This window comes from Mya arenaria, chromosome 16, assembly GCF_026914265.1.
Source record: "Mya arenaria isolate MELC-2E11 chromosome 16, ASM2691426v1".
In the NCBI taxonomy this organism is placed as follows: Eukaryota; Metazoa; Mollusca; class Bivalvia; order Myida; family Myidae; genus Mya; species Mya arenaria.
Genome location: NC_069137.1, coordinates 35,866,199 through 35,890,891, shown reverse-complemented (window position 1 = coordinate 35,890,891; position 24,693 = coordinate 35,866,199). Strand labels below are relative to the sequence as shown.

General features: G+C 35.8%; 1 protein-coding gene across 1 annotated transcript in view; it reads right to left on the bottom strand.

Annotated features, from left to right (window-relative positions):
• The window catches only part of LOC128221257 (uncharacterized), a 130,944-nt gene that overhangs the window by 93,989 nt on the left and 12,262 nt on the right, over positions 1-24,693 (bottom strand). The gene's annotated exons all lie outside the window — the stretch shown is intronic.

The window sequence follows — 24,693 nt, the reverse complement described above, 5'->3', positions numbered from 1 at the left end:
TGACCTTGGCCCCTACAGCCCCAATATCGAACTTGACCTGTATCTTCTGATGTTACACCTGTGTACCCAAAATTTTTCAAATCTGTCAAGCCTTTCATGAGTTATCGTCCGGAAACCTTTTTTCTATTTTTAGTAACAGTGACCTTGACCTTGGCCCCACCAGCCCCAATATCAAACTTGACCTGTATCTTCTGATGTTACACCTGTGTACCCAAAAAATTTCAAATCTGTCAAGCCTTTCATGAGTTATCGTCCGGAAACCATTTTTCTATTTATAGTAACAGTGACCTTGACCTTGGCCCCACCAGCCCCAATATCAAACTTGACCTGTATCTTCTGATGTTACACCTGTGTACCAAAAAATTTTCAAATGTCTAGCCTTTCATGAGTTATCGTCCGGAAACCATGAAAACCGACGGAGACCGACCGACCGACCGACCGACAGACTGACCGACCGACCGACCGACAAGCTCACTCCTATATACCCCCTCAAACTTCGTTTGTGGGGGTATAAAAAAATGATTAGGAAATAATGTGTGCCAATTATCATTAGAAGTGTTAAAACTATTCAGGTACTGACAGCTGGAACCCTTTTGCAATTGTTCATATTTACTCAGTTATCATCTTTCAAGACCACAATATTGAATCCCTTTACAAACTGGATTCATTGCAGTGTGATTGGTTGATTAACATAATCACTCCATGTTATCAATGTATTCTTAAAATGTAAAAATAACCATACTGTTATATAAGTCCTTGTGGCCTAGTGGTTCAGGTGTTGGTTTTCTAATTTTTTCTTGACTTTACTGGCGTGGGTTAGCACCCCACTACAACCAAACAATGATTCATACTTTCACTTTTTCTGCAATTTTAATATCATAAAGTAAAATAATTTTAATATAAGTGTTTTCAGATGCATTACTGAGAAAACTAATTTTGGGTCCAATTTCAACATGAGCAAGTCCCCTTTAATCTATATAAGAAATAGTTATTATAGCAATTGTCAAAATGAGTATCTCAAAATACTGAATATGTCAAGACATACGTTCAGAATCGCAGGTTAGATTTAGTCACTTTTAAATCATATTATTTTGTCAAATTTATTTACATAACAGTAACAGAGTTTTTATTGGTCATCAGTAATATGTTAACTGTGCCCATAACCCATTAGTTATTGCATTAACAATTATTACTGATGACCAAAAAAAGCCAGTACTGAGTACACAACTTTTCCAAGCATTTACCTTTAAATGCAGAGCGCCAGGCAATGGGTCTACTTGTACCAACGTTTAACGTCTTTCAGTATAATGTGGCCATTGGATCTAATCCAGGTCCTCCCGCCCTGTAGGTAAATGCCTTTACCACTAGGCCATGGAGACAGAGACTATGCATCATAACTATTATCAGCTAAACAAATTACACTAGCCAATTTCCAGGACTTAAGGGCTACATTATAATCAACATCGCCAGCTTAAGACTAATTCCAACAATTCCTTCACCAAATGTCAAACACTGACATTCCATGCTTTGTGATCTCTTGAGATCCATTTAATAACTTGAGGTTTTTTATTATGTCAAAGGTTTTAGAGTTCTGTCATATGTTTATAGTATTAAAACAGTCCTGTCAAAGGTTTTTGAATTAAGTCTAAGGTTTTTTCAGTCCTGTCAAAGGCTTTTGAATTAAGTCTAAGGTTTTTTCAGTCCTGTCAAAGGCTTTGAATTAAGTCTAAGGTTTTTTCAGTCCTGTCAAAGGCTTTTGAATTAAGGTTAAGGTTTTTTCAGTCCTGTCAAAGGCTTTTGAATTAAGTCTAAGGTTTTTTCAGTCCTGTCAAAGGCTTTTGAATTAAGTCTAAGGTTTTTTCAGTCCTGTCAAAGGCTTTTGAATTAAGTCTAAGGTTTTTTCAGTCCTGTCAAAGGTTTTTGAATTAAGTTTAAGGTTTTTTCAGTCCTGTCAAAGGCTTTTGAATTAAGTCTAAGGTTTTTTCAGTCCTGTCAAAGGTTTTTGAATTAAGTCTAAGGTTTTTTCAGTCCTGTCAAAGGCTTTTGAATTAAGTCTAAGGTTTTTTCAGTCCTGTCAAAGGTTTTTGAATTAAGTCTAAGGTTTTTTCAGTCCTGTCAAAGGCTTTTGAATTAAGTCTAAGGTTTTTTGAGTCCTGTCAAAGGCTTTTGAACTAAGGTTTCTATAAATGTCTTAGGTTATTGAGATGAGGATGATGATGACATCATCATGGCCAACAACACCAAGGCTGTGACAATAACTCAACATTTTATCCTTGAAATATCAGACAGTCTTAAAAAAACATGACTTACAAGTTAGAACAGTCACCTTAACATAATCAACTTTTCATCCGGATTAATGACATCTAACCAACACAACACTGCACGCTATTGTCAGAGCAGGCAAATGGACGTATGAATAAAACATGAGATGTGTGCATTAAATTGGCTTTTGCTTGCAAAAACCCTCAGTGAACATAAAACGCTGGCCGCAAGCGGGTATGTAGCTTCAAGCTTAAGAAGGATTATGGTTATTGATGTTTGTTTCTGTCTGTGGGATCAACATGACTAGTTCATGCAAATAAAATGAATATTCATGGACTCAGCAATAGCTAATGTTGGGAAATTGGTTCCAGTTTTACTATTGATAATTGGTTCCACTCATTTAACCGATTTTCGATAGTACAATTATTTTTTTTTAAATACTAGATAGTACCTAAATTAAAGTTTTATTCATGCACAGTTTCATTAAACTATTAATCACTAAATGCATATATATGTCTATGATTGAAGTTATTAAGTGTTATTAAATAAAAAAATAGTTCATATTCTTGCTCTTTGTGGCTTTCATCAGCCATTTTGTTAAAGATAACATCTGAACAATAACTAATATTTTTATTTTTTTCGATGATAGATTATAACCAAATACAATTGATTGTCGCCAATTTAAGGCCCAACCAATTAATCCACCCATGACCCTAGTGTACTGCTTTAATGTACTAATGTAAACGTCCACCCATGACCCTAGTGTACTGCTCTAATGTACTAATGTAAACGTCCACCCATGACCCTAGTGTACTGCTCTAATGTACTCATGTAAACGTCCACCCATGACCCTAGTGTACTGCTCTAATGTACTAATGTAAACGTCCACCCATGACCCTAGTGTACTGCTCTAATGTACTAATGGTAACATCCACGCATGATCCTAGTGTACTGCTCTAATGTTAACGTCCACCCATGACCCTAGTGTGCTGCTCTAATGTTAACGTCGACGCATGACCCTAGTGTGCTGCTCTAATGTTAACGTCCACACATGACCCTGGTGTGCTGCTCTATTGTTAACGTCCACCCATGACCCTAGTGTGCTGCTCTAATGTTAACGTCCACCCATGACCCTAGTGTGCTGCTCTATTGTTAACGTCCACCCATGACCCTAGTGTGCTGCTCTATTGTTAACGTCCACCCATGACCCTAGTGTGCTGCTCTAATGTTAACATCCACCCATGACTCTAGTGTGCTGCTCTATTGTTAACGTCCACCCATGACCCTGGTGTGCTGCTCTAATGTTAACGTCCAACCATGACCCTAGTATGCTGCTTTAATGTTAACGTCCAACCATGACCCTAGTGTGCTGCTCTATTGTTAACGTCCACCCATGACCCTGGTGTGCTGCTCTAATGTTAACGTCCACGCATGACCCTGGTGTGCTGCTTTAATGTTAACATCCACCCATGATCCTAGTGTACTGATCTAATGTTAACATCCATGCCTGACCCTCGTGTACTGCTTTAATGTTAATGTCCACCCATGACCCTAGTGTACTGCTTTAATGTTAACTTCCCCCCATGACCCTAGTGTACTGCTTTAATGTTAACATCCACCCATGACCCTAGTGTGCTGCTCTTATGTTAACATCCATGCCCAACCCTAGTGTACTGCTCTTATGTTAACGTCCACCCATGACCCTAGTGTACTGCTTTAATGTTAATGTCCACCCATGACCCTAGTGTGCAGCTCTAATGTTAACATGCATCCACCCATGACCCTCAATAAGTTAGCGGCTCTAACGTCCACCCCTGACCCAAGTGTCCTGCTCTTATGCTAATATCTACCCCTGACCCCAGTGAACTGCTCTAGGGTTACACACCACCAATTTTTCCAAACAAAGTTTCACAATAGTTCAAAGTGATCTGGTTAGAAGGTCCTGGAAATTAAACAAGCAGTGTGCACCTATTCGGACTATACAGTAGCCTTCTAGTCATTCTTCAAATAGTGATCTTAAAATCATGAAGGTGTGAATTTCTATATATCTAACAATTTACATCATGCAGCAGTTAACTGCACAATACAAACATCTATTATTGGATTGCTTACCTGTAACACTTTGATCCTATACTGCAGATATTCTCCAATCACTTTGGAATTATTTATTTCCACAAAAAGCACTTCAATTCTCTTTATTTGATCTGTAGATTTGTTCTTTTTTTCAGACATTTATCATCCAGGTTACCCAGCATTAAATTACATTCAAATTTAAGCAAATACATGGACGAGTTTTTCAATCATACGTGTATGAAGTAAACATTAATTTTATGATATTATGTTAGATATTTCAGTAACTGTAGTTCCAACTCACACCAACATTCTCGCTAGAACAAACTTCTGAGCTAAGCTACTATCACTCTGCAGATATTGAATTTTTGTTTTTCAATAATATGAAAATAACAATATTCTACGGTTGAAGAAAATAGATTATCCAATTTAAAAAAGACACCATAAAGACTGATACTTTCATTTAAACAGTGGCAATTAAAGTTCTGAGAATCACTTTGCCTTAAGCAGACAATTCTGCCACAAAAGTACAGCCATCCTCACTTCATGATGTGTCATTCAATTTCCATTTGGAAATTAAGCAAAAAGATGAAGCGAAAGACTTCTATATGCTTGTTCCTCATATATCATTTAAAACCTTCTCACTTTCACATCTTCTTTAATTTCAATATTGACTCAATGAGTCTTGAAAAGAGGAAATAAATAGCAAAAAAAACAGCAGATAGCAATTTATTTCAACTTAATTACAAGACACTGGGTACAATTTATACCATATCATTTCTGAATTCATTGGTTTTTAAAATGATCCAGAAAAATGAATAAGAATTATTCTTTTTAACATGAAAATGAAAACATTTCTGATTTCCTCAATTCACTAATATGATCCAGAAAAAGTAAATACCGGGTAGGCAATATATTTTAGCTAAGACAACAGCATATTACCTTTGTTTACATAAAAAGTGAAGAACTATTAATTTCAGCTTAAAAAAACACGTTTACCATTATTTTACAATACCATCCAGAAAAAGTGAAACACAATTTATTTCACTTAAGAAACAAGTATACCATTGTTGTATTAGCTTAGAAAACAGTATACCATTATTTTACAATATGATCCAGAAAAGGTGACACACAATTTATTTCAGCTTAGTTAAAACATGTTGACCATTTTTTTGCAATACCATCCAGAAAAAGTGACATACAATTTATTTCTGCTTAGAAAAAACGTTTACCAGTATTTTACCATATTATCCAGAAAAAGTGACACAGAAATTATGTCACCTTTGAAAACACTCACAGTATTTCATTGTTTTACAATACTATCCAGAAAAAAATTAACACTTTTTATTTCAGCTTAGAAAACAGGATACCATTATTTTAGAATATGATCCAAAAAAAGTGACACACAATTTATTTCAGCTTTGAAACAGGATACCATTATTTTATAAGCTTAGAAAACAGTGTACCATTTTTTTATCAGCTTAGAAAACAGTATACCATTATTTTATCAGCTTAGAAAACAGTATACCATTATTTTATCAGCTTAGAAAACAGTATACCATTATCTTAGAATATGATCCAGAAAAAGTGACACACAATTTATTTCAGCTTTTAAAACAGTATACCATATCATCTTAGAATATGATCCAGAAAAAGTGACACACAATTTATTTCAGCTTAGAAACAGGATACCATTATTTTATCAGCTTAGAAAACAGTATAACATTATTTTATCAGCTTAGAAAACAGTATACCATTATATTATCAGCTTAGAAAACAGTATACCATTATTTTACAATATGATCCAGAAAATGTAACACACAGTTTATTTCAGCATAGAAAACAGTATAACATTATTTTATCAGCTTAGAAAACAGTATACCATTATATTATCAGCTTTGAAAACAGTATACCATTATTTTACAATATGATCCAGAAAATGTAACACACAGTTTATTTCAGCATAGAAAACAAGATACCATTATTTTATTATAACATCCAGAAAAAGTGACACACAACTTATTTCAGCTTAGAAAACACTCACTCACAGTATACCATTAAAAGTGACACACAATTTATTTCAGCTTAGAAAACACTCACTCACAGTATACCAATAAAAGTGACACACAATTTATTTCAGCTTAAGAAACAGTATACCATTATTTTATCAGCTTAGAAGTATACCATTATTTTACTATATGATCCAGAAAAAGTGAAACACAAATTATTTCAGCTAAGATAAAACTCACTCACACTGTAATATATCATAAAAGTGTAACACAATTTATTTCAGCTTAGAAAACAGTGTACCATTATTTTATCAGCATAGAAAACAGTTTACCATTATTTCATCAGCTTAGAAAACTGTATACTATTGCGGTTTTCAACACTGCACACAGCTAGCTAGAGCTCAACATGGGAGTCACAATGAAGCCAACTCTTCCTATTATTGATCAACACACGGATATTGGCAAGGTATTGGAAATCTATAAAACACCTCACATCAGTCTACAAGTGATGTTGTTTTAATTCCCGATTTTTTTTATCCTAGATGACCTAAACGAGATGCATTGGAATGTCAACGACATCTGAAGACTGAATCACAAAAGAAAAGATCAATGACTGGTCACTTCTTTGTTAATTAATTGTACTGTATTTGTCTTTACTTAAGACCACCAGGGTTCATTCCCTGACCATTTCCACAGTTTCTAAGCCTTAACTAATACTTGTCTCAATTAAAAACGTAAAAAATATACTTATTTTGCTGTATCTTACCTAGGCCATAAATAATGTTTGTCCTTATTAAAAACATAAATGATAAAAACGTGCTTATATAAATTTTCTGTTTGATGATTTATCTAAGCCATAACTAATGCTTGTCACAATTAACAAGAAGGCCGAGATGGCCCTATATCGCTCACCTGATTGCACATGAGGTTCTAAAGTTATTGATCGGACAATATACATGACCCTGCCCGCTTAAATATGAACACCCATCTGTACGCCACAGGTGAAACTAAAATATGTCACATTTTTTAAACGGGTGTATAAAACATAAAAATATGTTGTTGTTTTTTTGAAGCATTATAAAGAATCCCCCGGAATTCCGACCCATCCCCTGGGATCCATATCCCCTGGAATTTAAAACAGTGTCAGTGGAAAGCATCTATAATGTTATGAGTGTGAAGTTCCATGAAGGACCATGATGACTAAGTCCTAAAATTATTGAAATTAGAGTGTGTTTCTGTATTTATTCTTATATCATGTAGATGTTGTGCAAATTTTCGCTACGTAAAAGTAAAAATCCCCTGGTGTAATATCAAAATCCCCTGGAATGCAGACCAAATCCCCTGGGAAGCCTCTCAGAAATATGGCATGTATGTGAGTTTGTTAATTTCTTAATCCAATGATCAGAATTCAAAACAGCCGCCCCCAACACCCGTTCCTTGCCACCATGTCTCGGCGGAAATGTGTGTCTTCATGGACTAGTTCGGTAAGGTATAATCTCAAGTCCTTGTAATAATATTGATTGACCCAAAAACATGTCTGAGCAAAATTGTAAACCATTGTATTAATACTTAGAAATATCAAAAGGAGTTTATCTAATTGCTTCCTTTGCCAACCAGATGATCTAAAGGATATTTCTTTCATTTCTAATAATTACAAAGACATCTAAAGAAAACAATGCAATTATTCCCTTTTAACACTAATTGCTCAAGATTTCATTCTATTAAGTTGAAGGTAAAATCTCAAGAGAATTTATTTAATTTTATACGATGAGACATATCAAAGAAAAAACAACCTTTGTTTTGTTCAATATTTAAAAAGAAAAAGAAAGGCATTTTAGTTAAACTATAGCGTACTCTAGAAGTATAAAACAATACAACCTAGAATTACTGTCAAGAAAGTCTGGGCAAAGCCAACCTAAGAATTATTGTCAAGAAAGTCTGAGTAAAGCCAACCCTAGAATAGTTGTCCAGAAAGTCTGAGTAAAGCCAACCCTAGAATAGTTGTCCAGAAAGTCTGAGTAAAGCCAACCCAAGAATAGTTGTCCAGAAAGTCTGAGTAAAGCCAACCTTATAATTATTGTCAAGAAAGCCTGCTTGAGCAAAGCCAACCCTATAATTATTGTCAAGAAAGTCTGACCAGCAAAGCCAACCCTATAATTATTGTCAAGGAAGTCTGAGTAAAGCCAACCCTATAATTATTGTCAAGAAAGTCTGCATGAGCAAGGCCAGCCCATCAATTATTGTCAAGAAAGTCTGCATGAGCAAGGCCAAACCTATAATTATTGTCAAGAAAGTCTGAGTAAAGCCAACCCTAGAATTATTGTCAAGAAAGTCTGAGCAAAGCCAACCCTAGAATTAATGTCAAGAAAGTCTGCATGAGCAAGGCCAACCCTATAATTATTGTCAAGAAAGTCTGAGTAAAGCCAACCTTATAATTATTGTTAAGAAAGTCTGCATGAGCAAGGCCAACCCTATAATTATTGTCAAGAAAGTCTGAGTAAAGCCAACCTTATAATTATTGTTAAGAAAGTCTGCATGAGCAAAGCCAACCCTATAATTATTCTCAAGAAAGTCTGCATGAGCAAGGCCAACCTTATAATTATTGTCAAGAAAGTCTGCATGAGCAAGGCCAAACCTATAATTATTGTCAAGAAAGTCTGAGCAAAGCCAACCCTAGAATTTATGTCAAGAAAGTCTGCATGAGCAAGGCCAACCCTATAATTATTGTCAAGAAAGTCTGAGCAAAGCCAACCCATCAATTATTGTCAAGAAAATCTGCATGAGCAAGGCCAACCCTATAATTATTGTTAAGAAAGTCTGAGTAAAGCCAACCTTATAATTATTGTTAAGAAAGTCTGCATGAGCAAAGCCAACCCTATAATTATTCTCAAGAAAGTCTGCATGAGCAAGGCCAACCTTATAATTATTGTCAAGAAAGTCTGAGCAAAGCCAACCCATCAATTATTGTCAAGAAAATCTGCATGAGCAAAGCCAACCCTATAATTATTGTCTAGAAAGTCTGAGTAAAGCCAACCCTATAATTATTGTCAAGAAAGTCTGCATGAGCAAGGCCAACCCTATAATTATTCTCAAGAAAGTCTGCATGAGCAAGGCCAACCCTAAAGTTATTGTCAAGAAAGTCTGCATGAGCAAGGCCAAACCTATAATTATTGTCAAGAAAGTCTGCATGAGCAAGGCCAACCTTAAAGTTATTGTCAAGAAAACCTGCATGAGCAAGGCCAAACCTATAATTATTGTCAAGAAAGTCTGCATGAGCAAGGCCAAACCTATAATTATTGTCTAGAAAGTCTGCATGAGCAAGGCCAAACCTATATTTATTGTCAAGAAAGTCTGCATGAGCAAGGCCAACCCTATAATTATTTTCAAGAAAGTCTGAGCAAAGCCAACCCTAGAATTAATGTCAAGAAAGTCTGCATGAGCAAGGCCAACCCTATAATTATTGTCAAGAAAGTCTGAGTAAAGCCAACCTTATAATTATTGTTAAGAAAGTCTGCATGAGCAAAGCCAACCCTATAATTATTGTCAAGAAAGTCTGCATGAGCAAGGCCAAACCTATAATTATTGTCAAGAAAGTCTGCATGAGCAAGGCCAACCCTATAATTATTGTCTAGAAAGTATGAGCAAGGCCAACCCTATAATTATTGTCAAGAAAGTCTGAGCAAAGCCAACCCTAGAATTAATGTCAAGAAAGTCTGCATGAGCAAGGCCAACCCTATAATTATTGTCAAGAAAGTCTGAGCAAAGCCAACCCATCAATTATTGTCAAGAAAATCTGCATGAGCAAAGCCAACCCTATAATTATTGTCTAGAAAGTCTGAGTAAAGCCAACCCTATAATTATTGTCAAGAAAGTCTGCATGAGCAAGGCCAACCCTATAATTATTCTCAAGAAAGTCTGCATGAGCAAGGCCAACCCTAAAGTTATTGTCAAGAAAGTCTGCATGAGCAAGGCCAAACCTATAATTATTGTCAAGAAAGTCTGCATGAGCAAGGCCAACCTTAAAGTTATTGTCAAGAAAACCTGCATGAGCAAGGCCAAACCTATAATTATTGTCAAGAAAGTCTGCATGAGCAAGGCCAAACCTATAATTATTGTCTAGAAAGTCTGCATGAGCAAGGCCAAACCTATATTTATTGTCAAGAAAGTCTGCATGAGCAAGGCCAACCCTATAATTATTGTCAAGAAAGTCTGCATGAGCAAGGCCAACCCTATAATTATTGTCAAAAAAGTCTGCATGAGCAAGGCCAACCCTATAATTATTGTCAAGAAAGTCTGCATGAGCAAGGTCAACCCTATAATTATTGTCAAGAAAGTCTGCATGAGCAAGGCCAACCCTATAATTATTGTCAAGAAAGTCTGCATGAGCAAGGACAACCCTATAATTATTGTCAAGAAAGTCTGCATGAGCAAGGCCAACCCTATAATTATTGTCAAGAAAGTCTGGATGAGCAAGGCCAACCCTATGATTATTGTCAAGAAAGTCTAAGCAAAGCCAACCCTAGAATTATTGTCAAGGAAGTCTAAGAGCAAAGCCAACCCTATAATTATTGTCAAGAAAGTCTAAGAGCAAAGCCAACCCTATAATTATTGTCAAGGAAGTCTAAGAGCAAAGCCAACCCTAGAATTATTGTCAAGAAAGTCTAAGATTAAAGCCAACCCTATGATTATTGTCAAGAAAGTCTGAACAAAGCCAACCCTAGTATTATTGTTAAGGAAGTCTAAGAGCAAAGCCATATTTATTGTCATAGTGGTATTAAACCTTTTATGGACCCCACATCATCCCCTGTGCAGATTTCAGAGGAAACTATTATTAGAAGCTTTAAGGGGGAAATTTACCATCAGTCGATAAGGTAAGGATAATCAATTAACAGAGTATACAATTGATTATTGACAACCAAAATTGTGAACATCACACACATCATTTGATCATCACAAATGTCATAATCCCTGCTGTCTGCAAATCATTGTTACATCCACATAAATGCCATATTTCTGAGAGGCTTCCCAGGGGATTTTGGTCTGAATTCCAGGGGATTTTGATATGACACCAGGGGATTTTTACGCGGCGAAAATTTGCACAATATCTGCATTTATAATATAAGAATAAATACAGAAACACACTCAAATTACAATAATTTTTGGACTTAGTCATCATGGTCCTTCATGGAATTTCACACTCATAATATTATTGATGCTTTCCACTGTCAACCTTTTTTTCTTCTTTTTTTTTTTTAATTCCAGGGGATATGGATCCCCAGGCAGGGGACCAGGGGATGGATCGAAATTCCGGGGGATTTTTCCCCCCGCCGGGGGATATGGCATGTATGCATCCACATTCAAGTGTCTTTATAAGGTTATCAAATGGACAATATGGACAATAAATGAGGAATTGGTTAACATGGAGTGGTTCAATACAGTAGATATTAGCCAATGGTAATTATTTCTCACAAAATATGGTTATCAAGGGACTTACTTTTAATGGAACGATTTCATACCAGTTATTGATGTTCAGTTATAAGCCCAAAATTCATACAATATTACTTGGCATGGAAGTTTATTGAACAAGCTCTGCAAGATTTGAACAGGCCCGGAAAGCATTTTATCATTGCATGGCTTGCAGGCTTATTTTGATGTCGCCCACTGTATGTATCATGCCTGCCTAATGGGCTGTCAATTTGGCTCAAGTACTGCAAACCGAAGCCATTAAAGCTCATCTGTTTTATTCAGTTGATTAAAAGGCATAACTTTAACAAAAATAGCATGAATTCTGCAGAAAATATAGTTAAAATCTGCTTGATGCATGTCCTCGTTGTACAAATTATCTTCCTGGATTCTGCTTGAAAAAAGGCTCTAAAAAAATGACTCTCAGAAATTATGTATTCAAAAGGTTATTCAATCAGTCAATTATAGAAAGAACCTTTTTTAAAGCATTAGGCTCAAAGATATAGTCTAAAAATGAAGCTAGTCTAAAAATTGAACATGTTGAATTGAATCAATCTGTCATACATTGTCATGAAGGGAAGACATCAATTCACTTCTTAAGTAAAAAAAATAAGCTTAAAAATAAACTCTTATTTTGAATCCAAACTTACGATACCTTCAAACTGCACTTTCAGCGCAGATTAATTGACCTTTTCAACAACTTTTTTATTCCTTGTCTCAGAATTAACCAAAGTTTGCATAAATGTATTGACACGTACCAGTGATATAACACTGCTGACAAAAGATCAGATTGCAGTTTTCTCATAGTTATGTTCAAAAATTGTTTTATTGTTAAAAGCGTTACTCACGCTTTAGAGATTAAGAGTTGTAGCCAAGGTTTTTGCAATACGACAATGAAGACAAATAACGAACAGATCGACACCATGGGTTCAACACTTCTTTATCATTTTTTTCATTGAAATATATAGAAGACAAAATAACAAGAGCTGTCACAGAGACAGCGTGCTCGACTATTCCGCCGCTTTTCAATGTAAGGATTGAAAGTTTTGGCGAAACATGCATGGATCACTGTTAGATTAGATTTCAATGCAATACATGGTGTGCTGAGATATTAACATATATGTGGTTCCATGCAAAATTTTAACGAGAATTTCTAAGTCTAATAATAAAGGGCCATTATTTGCAAAATACAGTTATCTAACTTGGTTATTCAATTAAGTTGGGTGGTTGAACACCATTGTATAAAGTCTCAATGCAATACATCAAATAGTTGCTGAGATATTATCGTTTGTGTGCTAACATGCAAGACCTTAACTTGAATTTCTAAGTCGCATATTAAGGGGCAAAAATTATACATTATAAAAGATAGAGTTATCTTACTTGAGTAAATAAGAAGGTTAAATAAATGGGAGCCTGTGTGTAAAGTTTCAATGCAATACATGATGTATTCGCTGAGGTATTGACTTAAAAGTGGTTACATGCAAAACCTTAACCAGAATTTCTATGTCGAATAAAAAAGGACCATTTTTTTTAATTTAATGCAAACTAAATTTATTTTACTTGGTTATTTAAGTAGATTGGATGGTTGAGTACCATTGTATAAAGTCTCAATGCAATCCATCAAGTAATTGCTGAGATATTAACCTATGTGTGCTTACATGCAAAACCTTAACCAGAATTTCTAAGTGAAATAATAAAGGCCCATAATTTGCATTATATTCAAAAAAGTGCTATCTGGAAATACATATCTAATGTTTCAATGCAATACATGATATATTTGCTGAGATATTGACTTAAATGTGGTTACATGCAAAACCTTAACCAGAATTTCTATGTCGAATAATAAAGGGCAATTATTTTGCATTAAATGCAAACTAGAGTTATCTTACTTGGTTAATTAAGTAGGTTGGATGGTTGACTACCATTGTATAAAGTCTCAATGCAATACCTCAAGTAGTTGCTGAGATATTAACCTATGTGTGCTTACATGCAAAAACTTAACCAGAATTTCTAAGTCGAATAATAAAGGCCTATTATTTGCATTATATTCAAATAATTGTTATCTAACTTCATTAATTTAGTATGTAAGACAGTTGGGAATACATATCTTAAGTTTCATTGCAATAACTGATGTATTTACTAAGATAAAGACTTAAAGGTGCTTACATGCAAAACCTTAACCAAGGTGTGACGCCAACGCCGACGCCACCGCCGATGCCGACGCCAGGGTGAGTAGTATAGCTCTCCTTATTCTTCGAATAGTCGAGCTAAAAACGGCATGTACAAGAAATATATTGAGGCCCTTATTTAAAACCTGCACTCTCACAGATTAAACTTTTTGTATTTTTTGTCTTGGAACGAGCCAATTTTTGCGAAAATCCATGGAAACCAATTAAAAAGACTGCTGACAAAACATTAGATCGCAGATTTTTATATTTAAGTTCAGAAATTGATTTTTTATGCATTTTTCTTAAACTGATAGTATAAAACATTAATTTTCGAATGGAAATATGAAAATCTGCGTTCTGATTTTTTGTCAGCAATCTTATATCATTGGTTTGAAGATATTCACGCAAAAATTTGCTCTCTCCAAGACAAAAAATTAAAAAAAAAGTAAAAATGGTATATCTGTGAGAGTGCAGCTTTAAGACAAATGATAAAAGGCTTGTTATACTCCAGATAAACACCAACTTTCCTCACATTATGAACCTATCTTTACCCTTAAAGCAACTTATGGAAACTCTCAACTCTTCAAAAATCTTAATAACTGTATTGATTTTCCAGACCTAATCAACAGGATTCCATTATACTCCAGATTTCACAACATTCTACAATAACGGTCAAGAAAGTACAAGTAAACATCTTTTTATTAGCGAAAATGAGAATGTCACGATTTCAATTATTAACCAAATCTGTAGGTTTATAAGGCCATTTAGAAACTGCTATGTGACTAAATAATTCCTGTGTCACTTAATGGTTCAAAAAATGTTTTTTCTCCATTGTTTTCTATTTTTCACCATGTCCTTATAATCCAAACAATACAAGGAATAATTGCCTCGCATTGCCTTAACATACACTTACTCAACAACACTGCCCATGACAATGTCACCCTTACTACAAACAAGAGGCCCAAGAGGGCCTATGCTCTACTGACTGGGTTTGTGTGGTCAACATCACAGAACCAACCTCTTATGGATATCTGAATACCGCACATCTTTCATCGAGATACAATCAAAACTGAAGACTGTATCATGTTGACAAGTATATTTTACACAATAGCATTTTTTTATACTATCAAGGCCCATAATCTAATCATTTCAAGGCCCATAATCTAGGCATGCATGGGCAGATCTAGCTGGTTTTAGAAAGGAACCGAGCTCTAATGGATATCCAAATACTGTACAAGTTTCATCGAGATACATTTAAAACTGAAGACTGTATCGTGTTAACGAGCAATTGTTTACACAATAGCATTTCTTTAAACTTTCAAGGCCCATAATCTAGGCATGCATATACGGAAATGGCTGGTTTTCGAAAGGAACCAAGCTCTAATGGATATCTAAATACTGTACAAGTTTCATCGAGATACAACCAAAACTGAAGGCTGTATCGTGTTAACAAGGAATTGTTTACAGACGCAAGGACGCACGGACGCACATACTTCGTACACATGACCATCGCATAAGCTCTTCTGGCCTTTGGCCAGTAGAGCTAAAAAACCATTACCTAAGTCTTGTTTTCCTCAAACTACAAATGGAACACTAGAAAGGTCAGTGACGAATGCCTCTGTGGTACCATACAATTCAAAAGATTATGCACTGGATATTATAACTACATTTAGGAAGAGCTATCAATAGACCATAAGCATATGCCAGACCACTTCATGGTTGACCTGAAAGTGTGGGAGAGGTGGAGACGTGGGTCTTGCATATGAAACATCGTCTTTATGTACTGAACACAAGTGGCGGTCCCACAAGATCGAAGCTTAGTCCCGAACATTTTCCTTCTATTTTCATATTATCAGTGTCGAAGTAAACATTTGGTTTGACGACCTCAAACTTAAAGTACACTATAAATACACTGAAAGTCAATTCATAACAGACTGGGAAATTGAAACTTGGGACGTTCGAAGCATCGGTTCCTTCGAGGTTTTAGCTCTGACCCTGGTGTCCTCGAGCGATGGCAGTTTTACTGTATGCCCAATGTACATTCTAAGAAAGCATCAGTTGTAATAAAATCGATAATACAAACCAGAGGTAATATAACATTCCTAGACATTGCATTATCTTAATTGAATTACAGTTTCATTACTTCTTATTCCTCTGTCGTTTAATCAAGTGACTGTGAATAAAAAGAATTCCTCCAACTAAAATGGATTCCCAAATGATACATGAAACACGTCTTTCTTGTATTGGATGGATACTATATCTAAGTAAGTCAGAGATATATTTAAGGATGAAAGAATGAAATGGAGTATAAAATTAATGAAGAAACAGGGCAGGAGGAAGAGAAATTGAAGGGATGGAAGGCAGGGGCCATGAAGGAAGAAAGGAGCCGTGAAAGGGGGAGGCAGGCAGGGGCCATGAAGGAAGAAAGTAGCCATGAAAGGAGGGAGGGAGGCAGAGGCCATGAAGGAAGAAAGGAGCCATGAAAGGGGAGGCAGGCAGGGGCCATGAAGGAAGAAAGGAGCCATGAAAGGGGGAGGCAGGCAGGGGCCATGAAGGAAGAAAGGAGCCATGAAAGGATGGAGGCAGGCAGGGGCCATGAAGGAAGAAAGGAGCCATGAAAGGGGGAGGCAGGCAGGGGCCATGAAGGAAGAAAGGAGCCATGAAAGGATGGAGGCAGACAGGGGTCATGAAGGAAGAAAGAGGCCATGAAAGGAGGGAGGCAGGCAGGGGCCATGAAAGAAGAAAGGAGCCATGAAAGGAGGGAGGCAGGCAGGGGCCATAAAGGAAGAAATGAGCCATGAAAGGAGGGAGGCAGGCAGGGGCCATGAAGGAAGAAAGGAGCCATGAAAGGGGGAGGCAGGGGCCATGAAGGAAGAAAGAGGCCATGAAAGGAGGGAAGCAGGCAGGGGCCATGAAGGAAGAAAGGAGCCATAAAAGGAGGGGGGCAGGCAGGGACCATGAAGGAAGGAGAAAGGAAGAAAGCAGCAAGGAAGGAAGGGAGAGAAAGAGCCAGGAAGGAAGGAGTCAGGAAGAGAGGAATCTGGAAGGAAAGAGCTTGGAAGAAAAAAAGTCATGAAGAGAGGAAGGAAGTAGCCATACAGAAAGAAAGATAGGCAGGTGCCTGGAAGAAAAACGCAGGGGAAGGAAGGAGAGTGGAAGGAAATAGCAATAAAGAGAGGAAATAAGTTGCCATGCAGGAAGGAAGGGGCTAGAAAGGATGAAGTCAGAAAGGAAGGAGCCAAGAAGGAAGGAGCCAAGAACAGAGGAACCATGAAGAAAGGAGGGGTCAGGAAGGAAAGAGCAAGAAAGGCAGAAGCCATGACGGAAGGTGAGGAAGGCAGAGGACAAGAAGGAAGGCGCCAGGAAGGAAGGAGCCAGGAAGGCAGGGCCAGGAAGGAAGGAGCCAGGAAGGAAGGGGCCAGGAAGGAAGAAGCCATGAAGGCAATGGTCATGAAGGCAGGGTCCAGGAAGGAAGGTGACGAAGGCAGAGGACAAGAAGGAAGGCACCAGGAAGGAAGGAGCCAGGAAGGCAGGGGCCAAGAATGAAGTAAGAAGCCATAAAGGGAATGGTCAGGAAGGAAGGAAGAAGCCATGAAGACAATGGTCAGGAAGGAAGGAGCCAAGAAGGAAGGAGCCAGGAAGAAAAGAGGAAGCCATGAAGGCAATGGTCATGAAGGCAGGGTCCAGGAAGGAAGGAAGAAGCCATGAAGGTATGGTCATGAAGGCAGGGTCCAGGAAGGAAGGAGCAAGGAAGAAAGTGGCCAGGAAGGAAGAAGCCATGAAGGAATGAAACAGGAAGGAAGGAGCCATAAAGGCAGGGATCATGAAGGCATAGGCCATGAAGGCATGGGCCAGGAAGGAAGGAGCAATGCAGGCAGGGGCCATGAAAACAGGGAACATGAAGCCAGGAAGGCAGGGGCCAAGAAAGAAGGAGCCAGGAATGAAAGAACCATGAATAGAGGAAGGAATGAGCCATGAAGGAAGAAAGGAGCCATTTCAAGGGAAGGACAGAAGGTGGGAATATGAAAGAAGCAATGCAGATATGAAGAAAATAATAAATGACGCCAAAAAGGAAGGCAGCCAGGAATTAATATGGAAAACTGTAAAAAACATGAATTAGGAAAAGTGAAAAGAAGCAACTGCCAGTAAGGCTGCAAAAAGGGAAAATGAATGATGAAACAAAATCAATATTATTTGTTTTGCACAAGCTTAGCATTTATCACTGCACATTAAAGTCGGGAAGAATTTAGACAGCTCAATCTGAATCAAGATAATAAAATAAGATTACAGCTTAACGACTTACAAATGTGGTACAGCTTGCATACTTGACATGCATTATGCATTTATACAAATAAAGGTACATGTATGTCTCATTTATTTCAGTTGGTAACAAATTCTTAAGGCCGAGTATATTTGATAAAAGGCAATTTATTTTCATTTAATTCTAGTACACTAAATGATTAATTTTTGATGATTAATGATTTATTACTTTTTTCATTTAAAGAAGTTTTGTTTAAACAAACTGAATTTTATTGTTGTATAAGTAATAAAAGCTCACAAACTAATGGTTAAACCAAGTATTTGAGTATATTGTATTTACATGATCATTTATTTTTAATACAAAAAATGACACAAGAATTTCCCATTGTTATATAGCCTAACAGGCCATTTTCCCAATCTACCAAAAGAAACTTAGGCTTTTCTTTTTCATCAAAAATGTAATAATATAATATAATTTAATATAACATAATATAAAATGATATAATTATAACTATAGGGTGAGTCTAAAAAGAATGAACCCAGCTCTATGTACAAGTGCCATTAAAGAATGGACCCAGCTCTATGTACAAGTGCCATTAAAGAATGGACCCAGCTCTATGTACAAGTGCCATTAAAGAATGGACCCAGCTCTATGTACAAGTGCCATTAAAGAATGGAACCAGCTCTATGTACAAGTGCCATTAAAGAATGGACCCAGCTCTATGTACAAGTGCCATTAAAGAATGAACCCAGCTCTATGTACAAGTGCCATTAAAGAATGGACCCAGCTCTATGTACAAGTGCCATTAAAGAATGGACCCAGCTCTATGTACAAGTGCCATTAAAGAATGGACCCAGCTCTATGTACAAGTGCCATTAAAGAATGGACCCAGCTCTATGTACAAGTGCCATTAAAGAATGGACCCAGCTCTATGTACAAGTGCCATTAAAGAATGGACCCAGCTCTATGTACAAGTGCCATTATTTAAGCACATATGACATGCATGTAACACAATTATTAAATTAAACATTGAGGTTCTGCGGACTTTTTTCATTAATCACTTTTATATATACTAAACAGATCAGAACAAGAGAGTTTGAAGGGCAAGCTAACACTTGTCTGTTTTTATAATCGAACAAGGGACACATTTTGTTTATGAATAAATAAAAAAAAAAATCTGTATGCGAAAGAGACTCTAAACAAAAATGTCTTTAAACTTTTTTATAAAAAAAAAAAAAAACGTTTGTGATCTTACCGTTACAATTCAATGAGCCATAAAAGCTCACAATTGCAATAGCAATTAAGTGACGCACCGGTACGGGATCTACTTTTTTATGGCGGATTTTTTCTTGTGTACTTTGGTTCTTTAGTATATAAGGAGTTGTTTTTCGTGATGTCATCATTCACGAGTTGTACATTGAGATGGAAACATCCAAAATTCACGACGGAAATATTATTAAAGCAAGACTTATGGGCCTTGCTATACATGACTTTGTATGGTCTCTGGAAACATGTATACCAAGTTTCATCAGAATATCTTGTAAAGTCTTTTGAGTTAATTGGCCAAAGTTTAAGTGCTGGCACAATAATCCCAACACCAGTTAAAGCTATGAAATACCACAACTGTTTTCGCTGTTTTAACAAACTAAAAATCATTGGACCCTGCTTTATACAAATGCCAAGGCCAAACGCTATAAAATCAAATAACAAGTGATGCTCATAGCTGAGTGAGGTATAAAATTTAATTAGCAAGCTGCTAAAACCATGTTTTTAGAGCTTAACATCCGCATTCAGGCACATAAAACTCTAATTAAGCCACTTTAGTTCCTGAAACGATTCCATAAAAGCAGAGCTATATCAGGATCAGAGAAACATAGTTTCCTGTAAAAGGCGTTACAGTTCTTCATTAAAAGGGACTCGTTCATGGTTTGTATAATGCAATTTTTACAGATTTTTTTTTTTTATTACTTATGAAATAAGGTGTGGCAAATCATTAGGAGTGTTTAACTAAAATACTGACAGATGAAACCCTTCAACAATTATATAAAAAAAATTATTAGGCATAAAACAATTATATATATATATAATGTTTGTTTCCCGTTTCCCAACCTACCTTTTTTTTAGCTAGACCCTTAACCTTTTTATTGCCTTTAGAAATATTTGTTATCATTTGTTTGATTGTTTTCTTTTGAAAGTTAAAAATGAAGTGTAATTGGGCCTTTAACAATACCGCAGTGATGCTTATACTGACTGTATAGATGTTCTTAAGCATATAATATATAGTTTTGGGTCACAGAAAAATTTCAAGAAAAAAATTGACCTAATAAAAGAAGAAAAGTACCTACCTTCCATATGTTTTTTTGTTGTTTTTTTTTTGGGGGGGGGGGGGGGAGGGGGATAAAACCACAAATTATTTGTTTAAGCCATAGTTACCAAGAAAAACAATATAGATTAACTGCTGTCTATATTTCTGGTTTTTTTTATTTCAAATGAAATCTGACACAAAAAGTCTACTTCTAAAAAAAAAATACTTTTTTTGTAGTATTTTTTTTTCTCCTACCATCCAACTCTTTCAGCTGTTACCAAATCATACTTAATGCACATTTATGTAGGGAGGATACGTAATGATATTGACTTACAATGCCTTGCCTAATACTGCTTTGTAGAGTGCCTAAGGCCTAAAAAAAAAAATACATTTGGTTCGGGTTACCCGACCCTACCTACAGAATAGGTGCCAACCATACCGTTTTTATAGTCAGTTTGAAAAAAAAATGAAAACTTTTTTTTTAATTGCTTTTCAATATGTAGTTTAAAACCTTAAATTCTTACACAGAAGATTACTTTAACACCGCTATGATGAAAATGACATTCTTATATAAACCTAATAAAAAAAAAAAAAGCCTACCTGTCCTACCTACTTTTGAAAAGGATGAAACCCTAACCAAACAATTTTTTTTAGGCCTAAAACTGCTTTGAAGAGTATAGTCACGAAACATGACTTCCAAAATCAATAAAAATGAGCCTTGCTGGGCATGTGTGCATGTGAGTGGGTGTTTGTTTGTTTCAAAAGCAATGCCGCTAATCTACCCTTATTCTGTGTTTGGAAAATGTTTCCCGGTATTATAAAGTGACGTCCCTGCTAATAGGGAAAACTTTGTGAAAATAAATATCAAACGCAAATGGTGTATGTTGTCGTCTTGCATATGAAAAATACACAATGAATTTCATTTATCTTTTGTTCTTTGCAAAGGAACAACATGTGTGAAAGATAAGTAGAGACACTGATTCCGGCCATGGATTTTAAAATGGTGTGTATGAATGATGTAGGGGTCTCCATGGTTTCATCATGTGAATACACCAAATAATAATACATTAAAAAATTTCAATGATTATTTATGTCAAGGAATGCATAATGTTGAAGATAATCTTTCGATTAATAAAAACTTAATTTTATACTGCATTATAATCTTGGAATGGATATAAAACTGGAGGTGAAATCTACATACATAAAAACTAAATTTAAGATATTATATATTATATATATTTATTTATATCCTCCAATTATGAAGAGCAAAACGTATTTACAATTGATAAACATATACAGTGATATCACATAATATATATGTAAAGTACATGATTCATCTGTTCACATTTACATAATGTGGTTGATTATCAAGCAATTCAAAACAATAAATAATACAAAATACAGTTATGCATAATTAATATCGGATATAGTACATCACATACTAGTTTACATGTACACGAAAAGTACATTCAGATAAGGCGCTATAGTTTAAGCATAACACCTAACACATGCATATGTTATATATATACAGTGATTTTTTGGGGAATTATTTATACCGCCTGTGCCTTGCAAATTGGGAAAAAATGTCGCCTTTGGGAAAAATACAAAATCAGGCCAAAATAGCTAAAATGATGGCAAATTTACATGTTTTTACTTTTGTATGCATACATTATGCTGTGAAGGAGTAAGTATTGTCAAGATTTTGTTTATATTTCAAGAAATTCATTGCTTTTTTATTCATTAATGTAATGGACATTTATCAAATTGGGAAAAATATATAAAATTTCGGGGAAAATGGACAGTTTTTCATAAGGGGAAACAGCCTTTAGAAGGCAGTAAATTGCACTAAAAAAATCACTGACATATGGCAATAAAATTTTGAAGTCTCTTTTGAAAATAAATAAAGTCACCTGGTTGCATTACCCAATGGAGTGCCATTGGTCAATATTTCAGCTTGAAGGTGTCCAACAAACGGACTGACGCCCTTGCTGTTTGATTCCTATGCATACATACATGTACATGCCATATTTCTGGAGAGCTGCCCACGGGCTTTCACTTAAAAAACCAAGGCATTTTACCCCTGACCAGCAGATTTTTATCAACCAGCATTCATCACACCGGTGTGGGCATTTTTTTGGTGCTTATACTTTTAAAAGCAGTTTGTTAAACCAACATTTTCTTTAGACAAAACAGCACTGTGTTTAGTATATATGTGTAAGAAAAAGTTTTGTGCAAAGCAACCACATTGACAATTTTTTCCCAATCACACACACAACAAACATAATGAATAACAAGAGGCACATCAGTGCCTGTGTTCCACTGGCCAAAAGGTTCAAGCAAAGACCACCTAACGAACATTTTCGTCAAGTTTCATAGAAATACAATCATCAATTTTTGAGGAGAAGTTATTTAAAAAAAAAATTTACTTTAATAGCTCTGGCTGCCATGTTGTGCAGTGGACCGAAATGATTTGGGCAATTTGAGTAAAGGAGCACCAAACAAACATTTCTGTCAAGTTTTATCGAAAAAAGGTCATCGGTTTCGACGACAAGTCGTATAAAGTTTTTTTTATTTTTTAGTTCTGGCAGCCATGGTGTGCAGTGGACTGGAACCATTTAACAAATTTTGGTTAATGACCACCCAAGGAACATTTCTGTCAAGTTTCATCAAAATCTGATCATCGGTTTCTGAGGAGAAGTGGTGTAAAGGTTTTTCCTATTTTTAGCTCTGGCTGCCATGTTGTGCAGCGGAACGGAACCATTTGGGCCATTTTGTCAAAGATTTTGTTGAGATGACCCTTGTTATTAAGTCTCATAAAGATTATGTCAAAATTGTGACGCAGGCAATTTGTGGACTGACGATTGACTAACATGTAATCTTGTCTTGTCATATGACAGGCGAGCTAAAAATTACAAACCATTGTTTTCCAAATGGAAATGGAGACGTTTATTATTGTTTTTTGCGACTTTTAATGGGGACACGTCTTTTAAATAACCCGTTACCGAGTCATTTTCACGTTTTCTTTTCGCAGCCATGCTTGTTTTTCCGCGGGAAATTATCTGGAAATCGACGAGACGTTCCGAATAATCGCTGTCACTAAAAACCGACAAGAACCAACAACAACAGAAAAGAACCCTCAACCTGAAGTAATATAAGCATTTACTGTCTTTTTAGTTTTTAACTTAAGTGATATCGATTTTAATCACTAGTTACTGATTATCAAAATATATTTATACAAGCAGCATTCAACACGCATCCACTTAGTCCTGCATAAGACCATCTTTTTTTCACTTCTGATGTGATGTCGGGTCTTTTGCCACTCGCGACACGTTGTCGCTGTTTAAGATATAAGTTTTTCCTTTAAACTATAAATATCGACCCAAAATAATGCTTAAAAGTTAAACAATTAATAAACATTTAATCTGAATAGATTATGAAGCAAATATCTAACCTGAACAAGAACTGACGAGATAGAATCGACTTGGTGTTTCACTTACACTTTTCGGCCATTTAAGTTACTAAAATTAGCTGTTTCTTAAACTTTCAGAATGTCACTTAAACGAAAATTAATGTTCAGTCTATATATACTTTCCTATGTATAAATGTAAGGTTTTTAAATTGATCTTTTTGTGAGAACTTTATGCTTATATGTTTACTAATAAATTATTATTGTTTAAAAATTATTTAAAGATGCTATACGTGAAAAATTAAGACATTATTTTTTTTCTATTAAAGGGAGGTAATTCAGTAGTAAAATGTAATCAAAGCTATTAAAGCATGGCATTTCTTTTCTAACCATGTTGATATTATTACAGTCTATTCAAGCAAGATGCCTTTTGTTTTTACATAGTACCCATAGGTTCTGAAAAACAAGGAGCACTATTCCCAACAGAAGGATGTCACTCCCTATCACTGCATGAGCATCATAATAAAGAAATGTTTACTCAAACTGCAAGCTGCTCAATTGAAATAGGTATTTACCTCAAGCATACAGTTTTATAATGTGGCAAAATAGTCGGACTACTAGATTGTCATTCGGACTAGTAAAATATGCCATTATGCTAGTCCAACTGGCTAGTAGGTTAAAATGTTTTTCGTGAAGACTGCGGACGAGAAGTCCTTAAAGGTTTTTCTATTTTTAACTCTCGCAGCCAT